This window comes from Zootermopsis nevadensis, unplaced genomic scaffold (genome assembly GCF_977971745.1).
Source record: "Zootermopsis nevadensis isolate Lab colony 2312 unplaced genomic scaffold, Znev_1.0 Znev_ptg000012l, whole genome shotgun sequence".
In the NCBI taxonomy this organism is placed as follows: Eukaryota; Metazoa; Arthropoda; class Insecta; order Blattodea; family Termopsidae; genus Zootermopsis; species Zootermopsis nevadensis.
In genome coordinates this window covers 12,781,044-12,797,849 of record NW_028259144.1, presented here as the reverse complement: position 1 = coordinate 12,797,849, position 16,806 = coordinate 12,781,044, and the positions used below count along the sequence as shown (strand labels likewise).

At 37.7% G+C, this 16,806-nt stretch overlaps 1 protein-coding gene across 3 annotated transcripts in view; it reads left to right on the top strand.

Moving 5' to 3' along the window:
* LOC110840774 (uncharacterized) overlaps positions 1–16,806 on the top strand; it is an 81,716-nt gene that overhangs the window by 41,250 nt on the left and 23,660 nt on the right. The window lies entirely within an intron of this gene.

The following is a 16,806-nucleotide window of genomic DNA, read 5'->3' as shown; positions in this document are numbered from 1 at the left end:
TCTAAGCAAAAGTGTCATTTGTTCAAAGAAAAGAATGTTAACATGATTTTACAAAAGGACATAAACTTACTTCTTGATTTATAACTGAATATGTCGGGAACGAGGGGTATTATCAAATGAGAATGGTCAAAATGCTCGGAATAAATAATTTGGGCACAAAATAAATGTTAAGGAATATAAGGGGTCTGTAATATGTTTGTGTGGAGTCCATTTAGTTTCAGACGTGTCTGAAACTTGAGGTATTCACGACGGTGAACGTGTCGATTGTGGTTTTCTGTAACATCGTTCATTCTTGTAGGTGGTTGCCAGCGTTCCAAAGAAACGTATCGTATCCTTCTTGAGAACTGAACTGGAACTCTGAAAATGATCACATATTTTTCTTAAATGTTGGTAGTCACGCACGAGGCAACACGCACGACGTCACAACCAAGATGGCCACAGCTGACAGATTTATATCTCGTTTAGATTTGCTTTATTGAGGAGGATGATGTTGGCGAGGCATGCAAAACGTAGAGAAAATAAAAGTGTGCAAAATTTTAGTAGGAAAATCTGAAGGGAAACGGCTACTTGAAAGACCGATGCATAGGTGGGAGGACAATGTAAGAACCAGTCTTAAAGAAACAGAATAGGTGTGTTGAATGAACTGGTTTCAACACGCTTAGGAATAGAAGAAATGGAGGGCTGTTGGAACACTGTAATGAGCCTTCGGGTTCCATAAAACGCATGCAACTCTTAACAAGCTAAGTAATTATTAGCTTCTCACTGACTAGCTGAGCGACCGTTAGCTTCTGTAAAATGTCTCTGCTAGTGAAATTAGTCTAGTCATAGTCCATTATACCCGAATTTTATATAATTTATAGAAGTTTACTGGTTGTTTTTAAATTAATATGATATCTTGTCCACATTATCATAATTATGAAAGATTTATTATTCCTATAATTGGTGTATGGAAACGAATTGTATTACGTAAGCTACTACATCACAGATATCAGAAACTTAGGTAATTTAGAAAGACAACTTTTATAGGCCTATGGGGTTCTGTAGACCGGGGTAGCTCAGTCAGTTGGCCTAATAGTGTTTTACTGCGGACTGAACAGATAGGGTTCCATCGTCGGCAGAGCTAAAAATCTTTCTTCTAGCCAGACCGGCTCTGTGGTCCTCCTAAACGTCTATCCAATGAGTGCTGAGGTGCCTATCCGTGGCTTCAGAGAGAAAATTCAGTCGAAGTATATAACATGTTATATTTTTTTAAAACTTTTAGGTGTAAAGATAAAACTCACAAATTGATATTACTGATTAACTCTTCAGATTTTAACTTTAAAAGAATGTGTTTCGTGTCACAACAAATGTCTATTAGACGGAGAGTTTCAGTGTTTGATTTTATGATCTAAGAAGTCTTCTGGGTGATGATGATCACCACTCTGATGATGGAGGCAGCAAGACCTTTGAATCGTTTTTAAGCTTCTACCAGCCTACAACCCAGAAGACAACCTTCTTCGTAGTCACAGCCTAAAGAACCTCAAATCCTTGCGAATTTAATATTTTAATTTCTTCACTATTGTAACTTCGATTAATTTGAATAAAAATTTCCTTGAATATTTTCCATCGTATAGTAAAATAATAAAATAAAAAACGACGTTTGGAGATGGGGCTCTATCTTCGTCTTCAGGTACCTACTCTGTTGGGCCCAATAGATAGAGCTAATCCCTATCTCCGGACCTATCTATTGGACCCAACAGAGTAGGTACCTGAAGACGGAGATAGTGCCCCATTTCCGAAACGTCGTTTTCTATTTTATTATATTACTAGACAGTGGAAAATATCTAAGGAAATTTTTATTCAAATAACTCACCATCGTCACAAACTTTTAGATTTAATTTTGATTAATATTAAAATCATACTGCGTGTTAGGTGGGCGTCCTGTCAGCACGGCACGGACCGTCCTCAGAGACGACCTGCAGATACGGAAGTACGCTATGTTGGTCCTCCAGCCTGGGGTTGAACAGGGACTAACAACAGGATTTTGATCCAGAAGTAATCTATTGTTAACAAGACAATGAAAATTCGTGTTCCATAAAAAAGACGGGTACTTTCGTTACTATCTGTGCACCTATCAGCTTTTCAAGGAGGACTCTCGTCCATGGAGTAAGTTATTAAAGGCAGACTAAAATGTCTGTTTCAATAGCCTTATCTGTTCCGGCATATTTACGCTCGTATTTTTTTTTACATTTGACTTCCATAAGGTGTATAACTGTGTTTACAAAAAGAAATGCATGTCCCGATGCTATGTTGATTGTCATGAAGCACTGTAAACAATACTGGATTGGAAACGTCAGTTGGAACCGAGAAGTCTATTCACTGGCAACAGGTAAATTAATTTAAATATAATTGAAATCAGTTCCCATTTTAATTATAAAAATGTCAGCCCCTATCACAAACATATTTCCAGAGGCCAACTAGCCGGAGCAGAGCACAAATTGATTGATGGCTTCACAAGAACACGAGATGAGGCAGGACCACCTGTTCTTTGCCACGCAGAAACCGTCGCTGCCTCAGAACTCTTAATTCGTCGTTCCCAGTTGCTGCTCCTGTAATATTAAAGTTACTGGAAACACAAACGTGGAGAGGAGAATTTATGTGCAAACGTGTTTGGGCAGAAGTAGAAATTTAGCATATCCTATAAGAAGATGGTGTAAAATATAGGGACTTTTAAAATCAGACGTAGGACTAAACGGGAGATAAATTTATTAAGACGCAATTTTAAGTCGTGGTTATTAACGAAATAGAAAGCTAGTTAGTTTCTATTATAGTAAGATACCAGAACTCGGTGTATGAGCCGGGATAGCTCAGTCAGTATAGTGACTAGCTACGGGCTGGACGACCGGGGTTCAATCCCCGACGGGGGCAGAGGATTTTTCCTCTAGCCTCTGCGTCCATACCGGCTCTGGGGCCCACCCAGCCTCCTCTACAATGGGTACCGGGGTCCTTTCCCGGGGGTAAAGCCGGCCGGGGCGTGATGCTGACCACTCACCCCCATCTAGTGCCGAGGTCAAGGAAGAGAGGAGCTATACCTCCACTCACCCCAAACGCCTACATGGCGTATAGTGGGACAAACTTTACTTTACTTTTTACCAGAACTCGGTGTTGTGTGGACACATATGTTTAAGACAACACGACTCAGTTAACTGAACAAAATTGAAGTCGAACTCATTATGAATTGCATTTTGAAGAGGTTATTCAATTACAGAGGGGAGACTATAACAATATAACAAGGATTTAACCACAGAAGGAACGCATAAATAGAAGCAATTCAGAATTTACTTGGAAACAACATTTAGAATTCCAAGAAATTTCCGTAGCAACATCCGGTCCTCGATTATGACTAGAACCTGCCATATCTGGCCTACGATTTCTTCACGTTATATGTAGTCTATGTAGCTGAGAAGATTCGAAAAATGTAGACCTACTCTTTCGAGAATATTTACATCACATAGGTCATTGTTGCGCTGATGTGATCCGACGTCAGTGTTGTATCTAAGTCATTCTTCCACTAATGTCATCCCAGGTTATGCAGGTTTGCAGGTTATGTTCCCCCGGAGGAACAATTACCCTCTGCCATGCGGATTATGTACCCCCGTAGGAAAAATCTCACCGGTCATGCAGGTTGAGTACCCTCGCAATACATGCGACAGACAGACGGACGGACTTGGACGGTGTTCTTTCCTCAAACTACATCGTGAAGAACGTCTAATAAATTTGTTTTAATTCTGAAGCAATTATAGTATATAACATTTGAGTATATTCACAACATATTTATTGAATTAAATTAAATTTAGGCCTGTACAGACATTTATAGGAGAAGGCGAGCGAAGGAATAAGAAGTAGGTGACCTAACTATAGTTTGAAAGGACAATTGGCAAAAACTTCATTTACACAATTCTTTATTTCAACAGTTTTCAGCATTTCATGCAACAAATAAAGTGAAAGTATCTACCGGGGATCTGTCTTCGGCGGTAAAGTGGCCGCAGCCATTCAACTCCGTCTGGGTCAGAATCTAAGAATGCGTGGAGCTTACCTCACTTCCCGTTACGTTTGCATGGCATGGTGCTTAATTAAACAACAAAGAGAGGGATTTTCCTTTCTCCACCACCAACTACGCATAGGTTATACAGTTACATCATTTTTAAGATGTTTCAGAATATTTTTGGTTCTCTGAAGGAGCAAAGATTCATGACCATAGAGACATCCACGGCACGTGCAGAGAAAATAATAGTATTTATAAAAAAGCAACGATTTATAAATTTTGAGGTGTAGGAGTGGAATGAAGAGACGGAAAGTGGAAATATGAAGTAAATGTAAATAGGCTTCTGCATGAGAATAATAAGTTTGTATGTATGTAATATACTTTTGATCCTCATGTATAGTGGCATAATATCTGAAGTCTTGACCTAATTTAGACTTTAGTAGAATTCGGGAAGCTCCGTTTCAAATCGTGGCCCGGAGACAGGCTATTCTTACCGAAGTTTTTGTGGTTTATTGCCAGGCAAATGCAGGGATGTTACCTTAAATTAGGCCACGAACGTTTCCTTCCGTAATTCCAATTCCTCGTCGTTGAATAAGCTATAAATAAATAACAATCTAATTAACAATTTTTCACTCTTAATTTGCACTGAAAACTGTTTATATAGAGCGGAATTCTTGTGTACAGACGGACAAGGACTTTTTCTTGCGTATTTGTAAATCATGAATTAAAGTTTTTGAGTCATATGATAAGATTTATTTAATGAGATGGGCTACTTCTTCTAAACATATTATGAAGGATGTAGTTTTCTAAATTGGACAAATATTATTACAAATTTGAATACGATCCAAGCTGTCTTTTTAAGCACGCTTAACCTACCTGTTTATAAAGACTTGCATAGAGTAGCTTATAAATATAAATATAAAACATCAATGTAGGGTATATGCTGTTTCAATAACCAGCTACATGTAGTTATTGAAACAGGTTGTCTCTCTTGAAACATTGTTTCCAAACTTAGATATTTAACTCTTTGAAACCGAAGCTCGTGTAAATAATATTAAGAATTAAGTCCGTATCACAAGGAAAACACCGTACTTCACCATTACAAAAATGAAATGGTTCAGGGAAATAATCGCTGTTTACAGTGAGAATCATACGAAGCCTCTAAATACAAAATGTGGAGTTGCTGGTTGTTGAAGAATGTGACATATAGACCTCTAGTTTCCACTGGGCTTTAAAGGGCTAATTTACCCTATTTAAATTAGTATATAGACGTGCATCTTATTTAGTATCACACGTGTGTGTGATACGACTGTTCCATACTTCAGAAACTTTCAAGTATGAAATTTAAGAGTTAGAAAATATATCATTTAGCTGAGCCATAAATAATTATGTTCATTAGGACGAAATTAATAGTGCTGTCGTTATTGAACTGTGGGTACATGCTAAATGACTGTAATAAAATCTAGGATTTATGCGATATCAGGACAATCGAAGCAAGTGAGCGCAGGCTGTGCTTGGTGGCCAGAGGGAGGGGCCCAGCGTCTTGAAGCCGCTCGTTAATATCAGAGCTGACCGGTGCAGAGCATCAAGACGTATTGTGGGAGAGGGGGGGGGGTCTGTTGAATAGAACGGGACGCACATACAACATGGAGCCCGTCCAAACAAACACTGTCAAAACACAACCACTTTATAAATTTAAACTCGCATGAAAAAAAATTCCATCTCCATAGCATTTTCTATTGAGTGACTAGAGAATACGTCTCGGACTCCGATGCTACAAGCAATGAAACTGCGTTAATTAAACACACGAGGAGTGATCTGTGATGTTCTCCGTGTTTTATGCTCACTATTCTGTCAAGAGGCCACAATACTTTGCATGAAGCAGGTTAACTTTTATTAAAGACGAATTCGAATAAAGAAAATGTAAAAGTTTATGGTGACCGGCTTCTGTTTAAAATCGTAAAGATAATGCAAAACTAGAATTTTACCCGTTGCTTTATGTGTGTGGCCTTGATCATTTATCCTGAGGGAAGAATCTGGACTGGGGGTCTTTGAGAACAGAGGGATGATGAGAATATCTGGACCTAAAAGGAAATAACAGGAGACTTTGTGTATTGAGGAGTTTCAAATTTCTACTGCCCACGAAACATTGTCAGGATGATCAAATCAAGGCAGATTAGATGGACGGGGCATGTAATACTTTGGGCAGATAAGAAATGCACACAAAGTTTTCCAGTCCATCACAATCTTCAAATAATGACTCTTTTTAATTTACATGAGTTGTATGTGAACAGCATTAAAATGTATGATTGTGAGTACGTAACTTCTCGTCACCTTCTGCAAGTGACTGACAAATGCGCGTACCCTCACTGGAATCAAAATCATTCATGCATTTGTTCCAGCCAATTCAGACAGATCAAAGTCTGATAAATATGAGGAAGAAAATATAACACCAGGACATGATGAGATGTTTTATTGGAGTATTACAGGGTTTGTTGCATGTGGTTGTGACTGTAAATGGTGGGATGGGTGTGGGTTAAGTACAGAAGAAGAATCAGGCACAGTGAAGATAATATTTTTACACCCTAATGGTTTATCACTGTTATACTCGTATACATATTCCCTATGAAACGGGATATCCTGCAAGCTCTTAGACAAAATTTGTTGATGAAAGTCGACTCGTGCACTGCTACAGTAATAAATTACACTCTCAGAATTAATAAACAATAGACATGCTTACGTTCCTAAATAGATAATTTTAGTGAAAGACTAAACGTATTTTTTCTAACGTAATCAGTAGAATGAGTGATTATATCTAAGTATAGAACCAGAATTTTTAAGGCAATGTCAAAGGTTATCTTTCATGATCTTATACTGTTTTTTCAACATAAATGTATAATAGACCATTTTATGGTTTGTTTAAAGATTTTTAAAATGAGCCATAGTTCAGCTCTGTATATTTGGTAGAACGAAATTTACGGCAAAATTTGTGATTATTCGTAAATAAAATTTGTAGTTTCTTATAATTTGAAATGGCGGTAACTTTAAAAATGTTTTGAATATACTTTAAATTTTTAACACACACATTTCTGGCGTGTTTCAGCATGCCCACCAAATTTAAATAGAATTAGGGAAATTAAGGTTGAAAAAGGTATTTCTGAAGTAATATTTTACTCTTATTTTTAGGTATATAGTGAAGGACAGGTTGATAAAATTAAACTGCAGCATTGCAGGCTAGAGGGCAAGGCATATGATTATGGAGTACAATGATCCGAAGATTCTGAACGGTGATTTAGACTGCTTTCAATTGTATTTAAAGAGTCTGTCTTTATTTTAAGATTATATAACTAATGTGTTACTGCGATTTGTGAGGAGGTGGACATGGTCTGTTTCGGCACATTGCTCCAGAATCTGAGTAAAGGGAATGTTTCCAGCGTTGTTTGGGACTGTACCCATCCCTCAAACGAACGACGCCAATAAGTCCAGTCATACTGCCAGTCCTAAACCTTCACGTCATTGAGAGGACATTTGTGTGTTCTTGGAAGACTGTGGCGGAGTGGGGGAGACGGGGGGGATTGCCTTTGCGATGTCTGTCTCCGCTTTACATAACTCAACAATACGATGAGTCCAGTTTCCCCCTCCTTCCCTCAACCGCTGGACGCAACAATAGATCCATTGTTTTACCGGAAATAAAGACGAGTACAATAGTAGCCGCTGAAAACAATGCTTCGTGCTGACGTCATGACGTGACGTGGCGTGTCGGGGAGTGGCGTGCGTGTCCTCTTAATGAACATCGATGAATCGAAAACTTTTAGACTGAAATGTCTCCGTTCGAGAAATGAAACCTCATGTAATATACACCACGACTTGCTAATATGGTGTTAATAATAACAATAATAATATAATGTTAATATGCCTTAAACAAGGATAAAGTTGAGGCTTTTGTTGGGAGGAATTGCGCAGAAACTCGTATAATGGACATAAATTTACTTCTGGTAAAGAATATTGAAAATACAGATGCATACATGCAGATAGAGAAAAGAATCTGCCTCTTAAAGTTATAATAATATCTGGTGTAGAAATATATATGAAATAATACTGGTGCAATACTCGATGGCCACGGTTATGGTGCACATCTGCCTTTAGACTAACATCTTACCACTACAATTCAGAAAGTTATTCTTCTGACATCATCTCACAGAAGGGTTTTTAAACACTTGTCCTATTGTCGTGGTATGATGTTGTCTATCACATTTAAGAGAAAATAAACGTTCGGTAGTATAAAAAATTTCAGAAAACTATCATTTTAGGATCTTCATACATCATTCGAAAGACGTTGTCGTAAAATATATAGTCATCCCTCACAATAAAACTATATAATACATGTAACACATACTAAAAACAAAATGTATTTCGGAAATAGCTGCTGCACTATGTACATCAGGGTCAAGGTCTGTCTCGGGTACATGGAAGTAAATACCCTATAAAGTGGTGAATAGATGGAATAATAATAATAATTTATTAACGTGCTCGACAACAGCTGAATAGCCAATTACAGGCAAGCACTAAACAAATAACAAAATAAAATACAATAATAGATTCCCGGCAGGGTAGGAATCTTCTCCTTGCACAACAATCAACCCTGCTTTGGGGCCATCCCAGCTTCCTGTCCTGGGGGTATGGGGATCTCTATCCTAGAGATAAAGTGGGCGGGGAGTGAGTTAACCACTCACCTGTATATAGTGCCGAGGTTGAAATGAAAATGGATTTATAGGCATACGTCCACTTCCCTAGTCTCCATGGCGTGGGGCTTAACCATCAAGAATAACCTTTGCCACGTAATGGGAGGTACTACAATGTAACCAGGTCCGATGATACCTTTGGTAAGCTCTTAATTGCTGGTCTTCGTAATCGTGTTAAATAGAGTAACAGAAGTGACCATGTAGTGATGACGTCAATTTTGTTCCAAAGATGTTTTGTGCGCTTCAAATAGAAATGCGTGTTTCTTAAATAGGTCTATCCGTCAAAAGATCCGGCTTGCTGCACCAACTTTTAGAATCTATGGAATGCTGCAGAACGTCCATTACAAGAGAGCGGGTAATGAAAGCATTTGCTTGTAGAAGTCCAGGTGAGGGAGCGTGGAGGCGTCCTCAAGGGAAGCCCGACACGGAAACACTCTCCCATCCCGGTAGACAGTTTACACGTGGGACACTTAAACAACGCGTCTCTACTTCGAATCCTGACTAATGAAAATAATTTTTGTAGACAATTTCGTTCCAGCAAAAAAGAGATCTATATGGGAACAACATTCAGGACGAAATTTAGAGCGGATTTAATTTGTGGGGGAGGGGGTGCTTGCTAACGTTCAGTCCAGAAAAATTTGTTTTCCCGTTTGTTACGTAAGAACATAAACATTAGCGTATACGAATTGTAAAGGTAGAAATAATGCCTGGTTACAACACCGCAGTTTTACGTGTTGCATCGCTCAGAAATTTGGTTTCCCTCCTAAGAAAAGAACATAGATTGAAGGTGTCCTGATATTTGAGATTATTACTGTAGTTAAAATGTCCATTGTTGTCTTCTGGGTTGTAAGGACAAGTTAACCACTTATAAGATCCACGGCGTCACAACTCGAAGACCAGAATCGACATGTGATAAAAGATGTTTGAAGTGAGATGAACATTTCAATCTTGGATAGAGGAAGTAAAGGAGTGGAGAAAACTTCATGGTGAGAAATTTTATAATTTATACTCTTCATAAAATATTATTATCACAATCGAATCAAGGAGGATGAAATTAGGGGCACGTGTAGTACACATGTGAACTGCGTATAAAAGTTTAGTCGGTGAATCTGCAGGGAACAGACTTAGGTATAGATGGGATAATATTATGATGGATTTAATAGAAATAGAGTGGGGGTAACTTAAGTAAAATATACGAATCTGAGGGTGACTAGTTCTTAGTCGAATCATGTTATTTTGAATAACTTTAAAATAGTATCAGTTGTGTGACAGAACCAATAACATGGTGTGAATAATTAACGATTTTTAAACACGAGGATGAAACTGTGTATAATCTGTCTACATTTACACAAATTAATAATAAAATAATTCGTTTCTATCATATATTGGGCCTATTTCAGATTCGTATTGTCATGATACACAAATTAATGAATCTCTGCGAAAATATCTAGCACTGTCGGTTGTAAATCACAATTTATTTTATTGCTAGGCCCTGTCGCATTCCCTCAAGCTTCAAACAAGTTGAGTGTGGTATTTGATACACGAGGGGCGTCGCTCCAAAAATAGAAAATAAAGTTTGATTAAGAAACGACGTGCGATGTTTTGATACACATATGTGAATCTATTTACAAAAGCGGTTAAAACAATTTCAATAAATATTTGCATAAATTACCAAGCTTTTACTTGTTTACCACAGGTTTATGCAAAAAAAAAAAAATCCCAGCTACTTGCTCTTGGTGCCAGGCTGTGATGAACTGCCCGTTCTTTACCAAACAACGCCATGAATGCTCAATGGCCACACTTCATTTCCAGGGCTCTCTCCCACACGCGGGTGAAGTGTAATGGAATACGTCACTGACATCACAGTGGCCCGTAAGAAACACAACCCTCGGTTTTAATCAAGATTTTGATTAGTTTTTAATTAGAACGGGATCCCGTTGCGTCGTGTTTATTGTAGGATTCCTGTGAGCATCCCAGGACACTCACTAACTACACCGATATACAGAACAGAACTACAAAGTGCAATGGTTCGATTCCTCGTGACATGCCGGCTAAAACAGAGCGCTGTTCTTAACACTACGGTAAACTCCACGCTGTGAAGACGGGGTCAGATTAGAAAACTTTACCACATCAAAATATCGCGTTATCAGGGCATAATATTTCCACATCGCATAAACGTAAACGCACTTGGACCTGTGATGGAAACACAAGCAGACGTGCCTCGATAGGTAGAAATTGATTATTGAACATATTTTATGTTCGATCTTTTCGAGGGTTCGCCTGGGATACTGGTCACTATTTAGTGGTTTAAAAGCTTAGGGAGAAGCTGTCGGCAAGTGAAAGGGTAGCGAAAAAGTTTGATTTGCAGATATTTGATCTCAGGAAACTACACAATGCGGAAGTTAAGGAAAAGTATCTGGTCAAAATCTTAGCTTTGGAAACCATGAATGATGAAACAAACACCAACAGGCCTTGGTAAATTTTTTTGGTGCGAAAATACGAAAAATTCAACAAAATAGAGTCATTACTAGCATAAACAATCGTTTGAAAAACAGGGTTTAAAATTATTAGATAGAAGCAAGTAAACTAAATTGCAGTGTTTTCAGCAACAAAGCAAGATAAACGGAGATAATATGCGATGTGAAGATAAGCATAACTTTCACAACGAAAACGTGAATATCTGAAAGACAAAATTAAGAAGCTTGAAAAAACCCCAGTAAGAACAAGAATATTAGAGACACGTACAGAGGCACAAATAAATTTCATAATGGTCACTGAACCGGGACTAACTTGGAAAAGATTATCTCTGCTTGCAGATTATCACTGTACCTGTTTTGGACAGGTGGAATAATTAGTTTTGCCAGATATTGTATTTATAATGTGAATGCAACTGTTCGTCCAGGTTCTTCAAGTTCATCTTCTCATTGGCACTATCGGTACAACTTGTGAATGAAAACACTTATTCTGGCAATTTAAGTGTCCTGTATTCAACTTTCATTCCACATCACCATCTACACAACAAATTCACCAGCACCCAGATTTCTCCAATCCGCAAATTATTTCAATTGACTGCAGTTTAAAATACTCTTTTGGAAACATTACAAGTCATGAGTACTGCGGTTTAACACGCGCCATATTTTCCCCACTTTCGTCTCTCCTTAATTACTTTGCACATTAAAAGTCACACAGTTGAGAGGACAAGGAATCACATTGCATGGATTCATAAAATAACGAAGACAATCTCACCCCTCCCCCTCACCACCAACCCCAAGGAATGTCATGAGAAGGGGAGAAACTAGAAATACCTTAATTAAAGAGAGAGAGACATATAAAAAATCTAGGAGTCTATAGAAGGAACAGGACTTCGTAAGGTAGCGGTCTTAATTTCAATTCGAAAAGTTGCGGACAAAGTTTTACAATATATTTTGCATTCCAGCATGAATTCTTGTTATTGGGCACACCATCTTAGCTGTGAGTGAAAGAACGACAAAATGGATGTGGAATTGTTGTGGAAAGAAAGAGAAGAGATAAGGAAGCATGAGATGAAGTGGGAGGAGGTAGGAAGGAGATAGAAAGATGTAGAAACGAGAATGAAACGAAAGTAAAGTCGCGTCACATAAATGTAAATTCAAACCGAGCATTTGTAAGTTACGAAATTACTTACAGCTAAAAATTCTAGCGCGTTCGCTCAGTTGTTGTATCTAGATTTTTGATTCGTAAATGCTGAATTTTATGCTGTCTTATGAAGAGCGTAAAACAGTAGAGGCGGACGAGCAAGGAAGTCAAACATGAAACTGATCATAATCAATCCGATGGTTCTAGAATTATATCATGACAAAGCACAAAGTCTCGTGTGTTTTATTATTTCGAAAACCGTAGGACTTAACTTTCATCTGTAAGTTTTTCTAACCATTCTTGGCTCTGATAAATATTTAGCCTCTTACGCTACAAGTTAATATAAGATATCCATTACTTTTGTATGATTGTGACCAAATTTTGAGTTTACCGATAAATTTAAATAAAACTCCCAAGTACCAAATTTTACGAGAATCCGTTAAGCGATTCTGGAGTTATTACAGATGGACTGATGGACAGACAGACAGACAGACAGTGCGAATCTAATACGACATTTACGCCAAGAAATGGACCGTCTTCTTTGGCACCATGGTCTCATGAATGTCGTGGGCTTAGACTGACAAGGTTCTCGCTGACCATTTATCTTAAGTAACGCAGACTATATGGCGTCGAATGAGAGGATAACATTGAATAATGAACTGGAAAGGATGTGAAAGGAAGCGGTCGTGACCTAATTTATGGTACAATCCCAAGTATTTTCCTGGAGGGACTGAGGAAAACCACAAAACCCTGTCAGGATAGCCGACCTCCCGAATACGAAGCAGAAGTGTTGACCGCTCGACCACAACTTTCAGTGACAATTTATCAATTTTGAGAAAAATTACTTCAAAATTTTAGAGTTTTATAAATTCTACAGTTATTGCCTCTTTATTTCAAAACTTTTCATTTTTACGGGGTGGAGGGGCAGTGTTTGGTGTGCTTCTGAACCAGGTTATTAGTCATTAACCGTATATTTTACCTGTAACTGAGGGTTAGGTTTTTACATTTAATTTTTAAAATAAAAGTTTCTGTTTTTAATTTTCAGAAGTTTTACGTGAGGTTTAAAGTGAGGTGTTAGGATTATCTTTCTGTTTCAAGGTAATATGTATTAGCATTAACACTTATTTTTATTTAATAACAAATTGGCAAAATGTACAAAGTCATAAGTACAATTTACAGGTAAATTGCATTAATGTTAGGATTTCGATTGTTTTTTTAGAAAATCAGTCACTCTTTTAACACCACAATATTTTAGCAGTAGTGTAACGACGCAATATATTTTATGCAGTCTCTTTTGAAGTCCGTTTTGCAAAATAATGGCATACATCATAATGTTATTTGGAAAATGCAGATTAATATTTCCTGTCTTGCATAGGCGTGCATTTCAACACTTCTTTAATGTCTTTCTTCATGCCATCAACTACTTTGGGAATATCTTCTGTGTTGTGGGTAACGTGAATTATAAGGCTGTGCAGATCTTGAACTGCAGCTGGCTTCCTGAGTATTTTATGTTTTAGAACGTGCACTTAAATTAATTTATTTACAAGTCAGCGGCTAATTCTTCTTCATAACTGACATTTTTCTGATCCTTATTTATAACTTATAGTCCACTACAAGTGTTACTGGAATTGTTTGCAAAATATTAATGTCTTGCAAGTTTTTTGTCGAAATGCATTTTCTTTCTTGCTTGTAGATTCACATCCTTGTATGTTTCAAAGATCTATTAACCTTAAATTTGACTGGCCGAAAACTGGATGATCAGGTGGGAGGATAATATTAAAATAGATGGTAAATAAATAGGGTTTAGTTATAGATAGCTGTTGTCAGCAAGAGCACACAATTCCTTTACTTGCAAGAGTTCTTTACTGAGCACAATTTTCGACGTGGCTTTTGGCCACCGCCAGACGTCCTTCTGAGGGAATTTTGCAAAGAACGTTTATTCGAACAACTCACGAAGGTTTGAGGAACCAACATATAAGAATGAAAAGACTGTTTCCAAAACAGTTCCCAAAATCGAACAAAACATACTAGATTGTACGGATGCTTCACACATCTTCTTCATCTGCTGTAAATCTTTTCTGTAAGCTCTTCTTTACAAATAAAAACTAAAAGTCAGCTTATTTGTCTTGTTATTTTGATCTCATCTAAGCTTACATTTAATGATGTTGTGTACAGGGTTGTGTTTTAAATTAACACTTCTGTGGAATGCAGTGCGAGCGAAACACATTGTTAGTTTACTGTGATATTCGTATCAAACATCAGTCGACTATTATAAGACGTAAACTAAAATAACACAGAACCTCTCTGCAAATACAGCTCTTTATTTCTTTTGTAATGTAACTTCTATTCTTACAGCTCGTCACTTACCGAGAATATTCGATTGCGTGAATCAATTTGATTTCGGATGGCATCCATTTTGTGTGTAGGAAGCAAACCCTCTGGTGGCAATTGTATGCGTCACAATGAGGACTATTAGAAGGTGTCTTGAGGCTCTTGAGACCCGTCTGTAGGAGCGCGGGAGGGGGCGGGTTCCATCCGAGTTAGTTTCCTTTCTAAATTGAGTTTGCTACTGCAGCACAGAAATAATTCACTTTTTGATGCTTCAAAGGCTTTCAGCAGCTTCGCAGCCGGGAGGCTGCGCCTCGATGCTGGGACAATGCTTTTCTCTACTTATTGGACGCTGTCCATTATCTAAAGAAACTAATATTTCATACGATGTTTCGGTTCTCTGTACTTCTGTCTTCAGTTGATTGGTTGTTATTTTGTTAATGTATCTTGAATAATTCTTATTTGAAGACTAGTGGGAAGGTTGAATTTTGATAGATTTTTATTGAATGATCGTGAAGATACTGTATATGTTTGCACATTTGCCGTTGATACTTAGCTGGTAAACACTAAATTAAGATTATTAATTTGCAAGTAAGTCCGAGAGATGTTGCAGAAATGCTTTTCAACTAATTCAGTTGTCTTGTGTTTTGATGATGAATGAAGCGTCTGGCAGACAATCGACCTTCGTCTTCAGGTGTAATGAAGGAGAAGTCAGAGCGGGTAAGACACTCCTGTAAATAGCTCAATGTACCGTGGTAGACTTGTGTGCTGCAACAAGATTTCAGGTGTGCCGCGTTTCTTTGTATAAAATTATATATTCACTGTTCCAAGAGAAACTTGAACATATTTTCACACTATGATTTCTTTAATATCCATTTTAATATCATTCTTCCACCTTCACCTCACAGAATCCCATCCTGTAGCATGAGGACTGAATTGTCTAGAGCAGTATTCCGCAAAATAGTTTTAACCACTGCACACCGCAAAATTTCGCCTCACAAAAAGGGGTACGAAACTGTATATATGACCATAAATTTAAATCTAAATCCTTGCCCTATAAGAATGTTGGCACATAAAAACAAAACATAAAACATTTTAAAAACAATGGATTATGAACCAGTGTGTGTGTTCTTTACGAATTCTAATCATGAAAAATAAGACATTGCCATTTTGTAACTATATCAAGTACAGAATTTAGTGGCCGGGAATTTATTAACCAGGCGAGTGGAGACGGGCTTTTCAAGAACAACTGTTCTCTATGAAGTTAATAATAATACATAAATTTCGTTCTTTATTATTAGTGTGTTGCACCAACAGCCAGATACCCAAATTTCAAACATAGCATAAGAACTGTTATAGTTACGTAGGAAAATAAACATAGATTCAGAGTTACTTGGAAATTTAAATAAGTATGTAAATAAAATAAAAATGTACGAAATAAGATCCTTCACTCTTGTAGAGAGTGGGAATTCAATGGAAATTTCCATCATCTTCTGTTGCCAATCTCCTTATATGCACAGAATTTTTAAATCTGTTTCATTTCGGGAGTCCAGATTATATCTTAAAGAAAGAAGTCGGGGCCTGATCCAGGGACTCGATCGAAACAATTTTGAATTAAGGTGTGTTGTCTTGTGCTGGACGAGAAAGCAGGTCGAAAAGCTAAATAACAAAAGAGGATTTTGTGCTCAACTTTAGAACGAGGGCCCAAATGAGACCTTCACCCAACTGAAGACACTGAATGAAATTTTTCAGGCAGCGTATCAAATTAACTGCAACTAGGGTATATTTCCCTTCTCGTGTAACGCGAGTGCAGACATAATAATAGGGATTCATGTGTGAACTGGGCCGAAAAGCAGGCACGACGTGGCTGAACGCGTAGCTCAGGAATATTCATGGAGGAGAAAAGCTCAGATCTGCGTCAGTCAGTTGTTTGGGCAACCAATTATCACACAGCGCCTCCATTGTGATGTCAGTCAAATTGTATGATACTACAAGGACGGAAAGCCTCGTCTCTCGTTGCCAGGAAACAGGAACCGGACCGAGAGATGATTTGAAGAACAGAAAATTATAAAAAGACCCTTTTCCGGCGGTACTCAT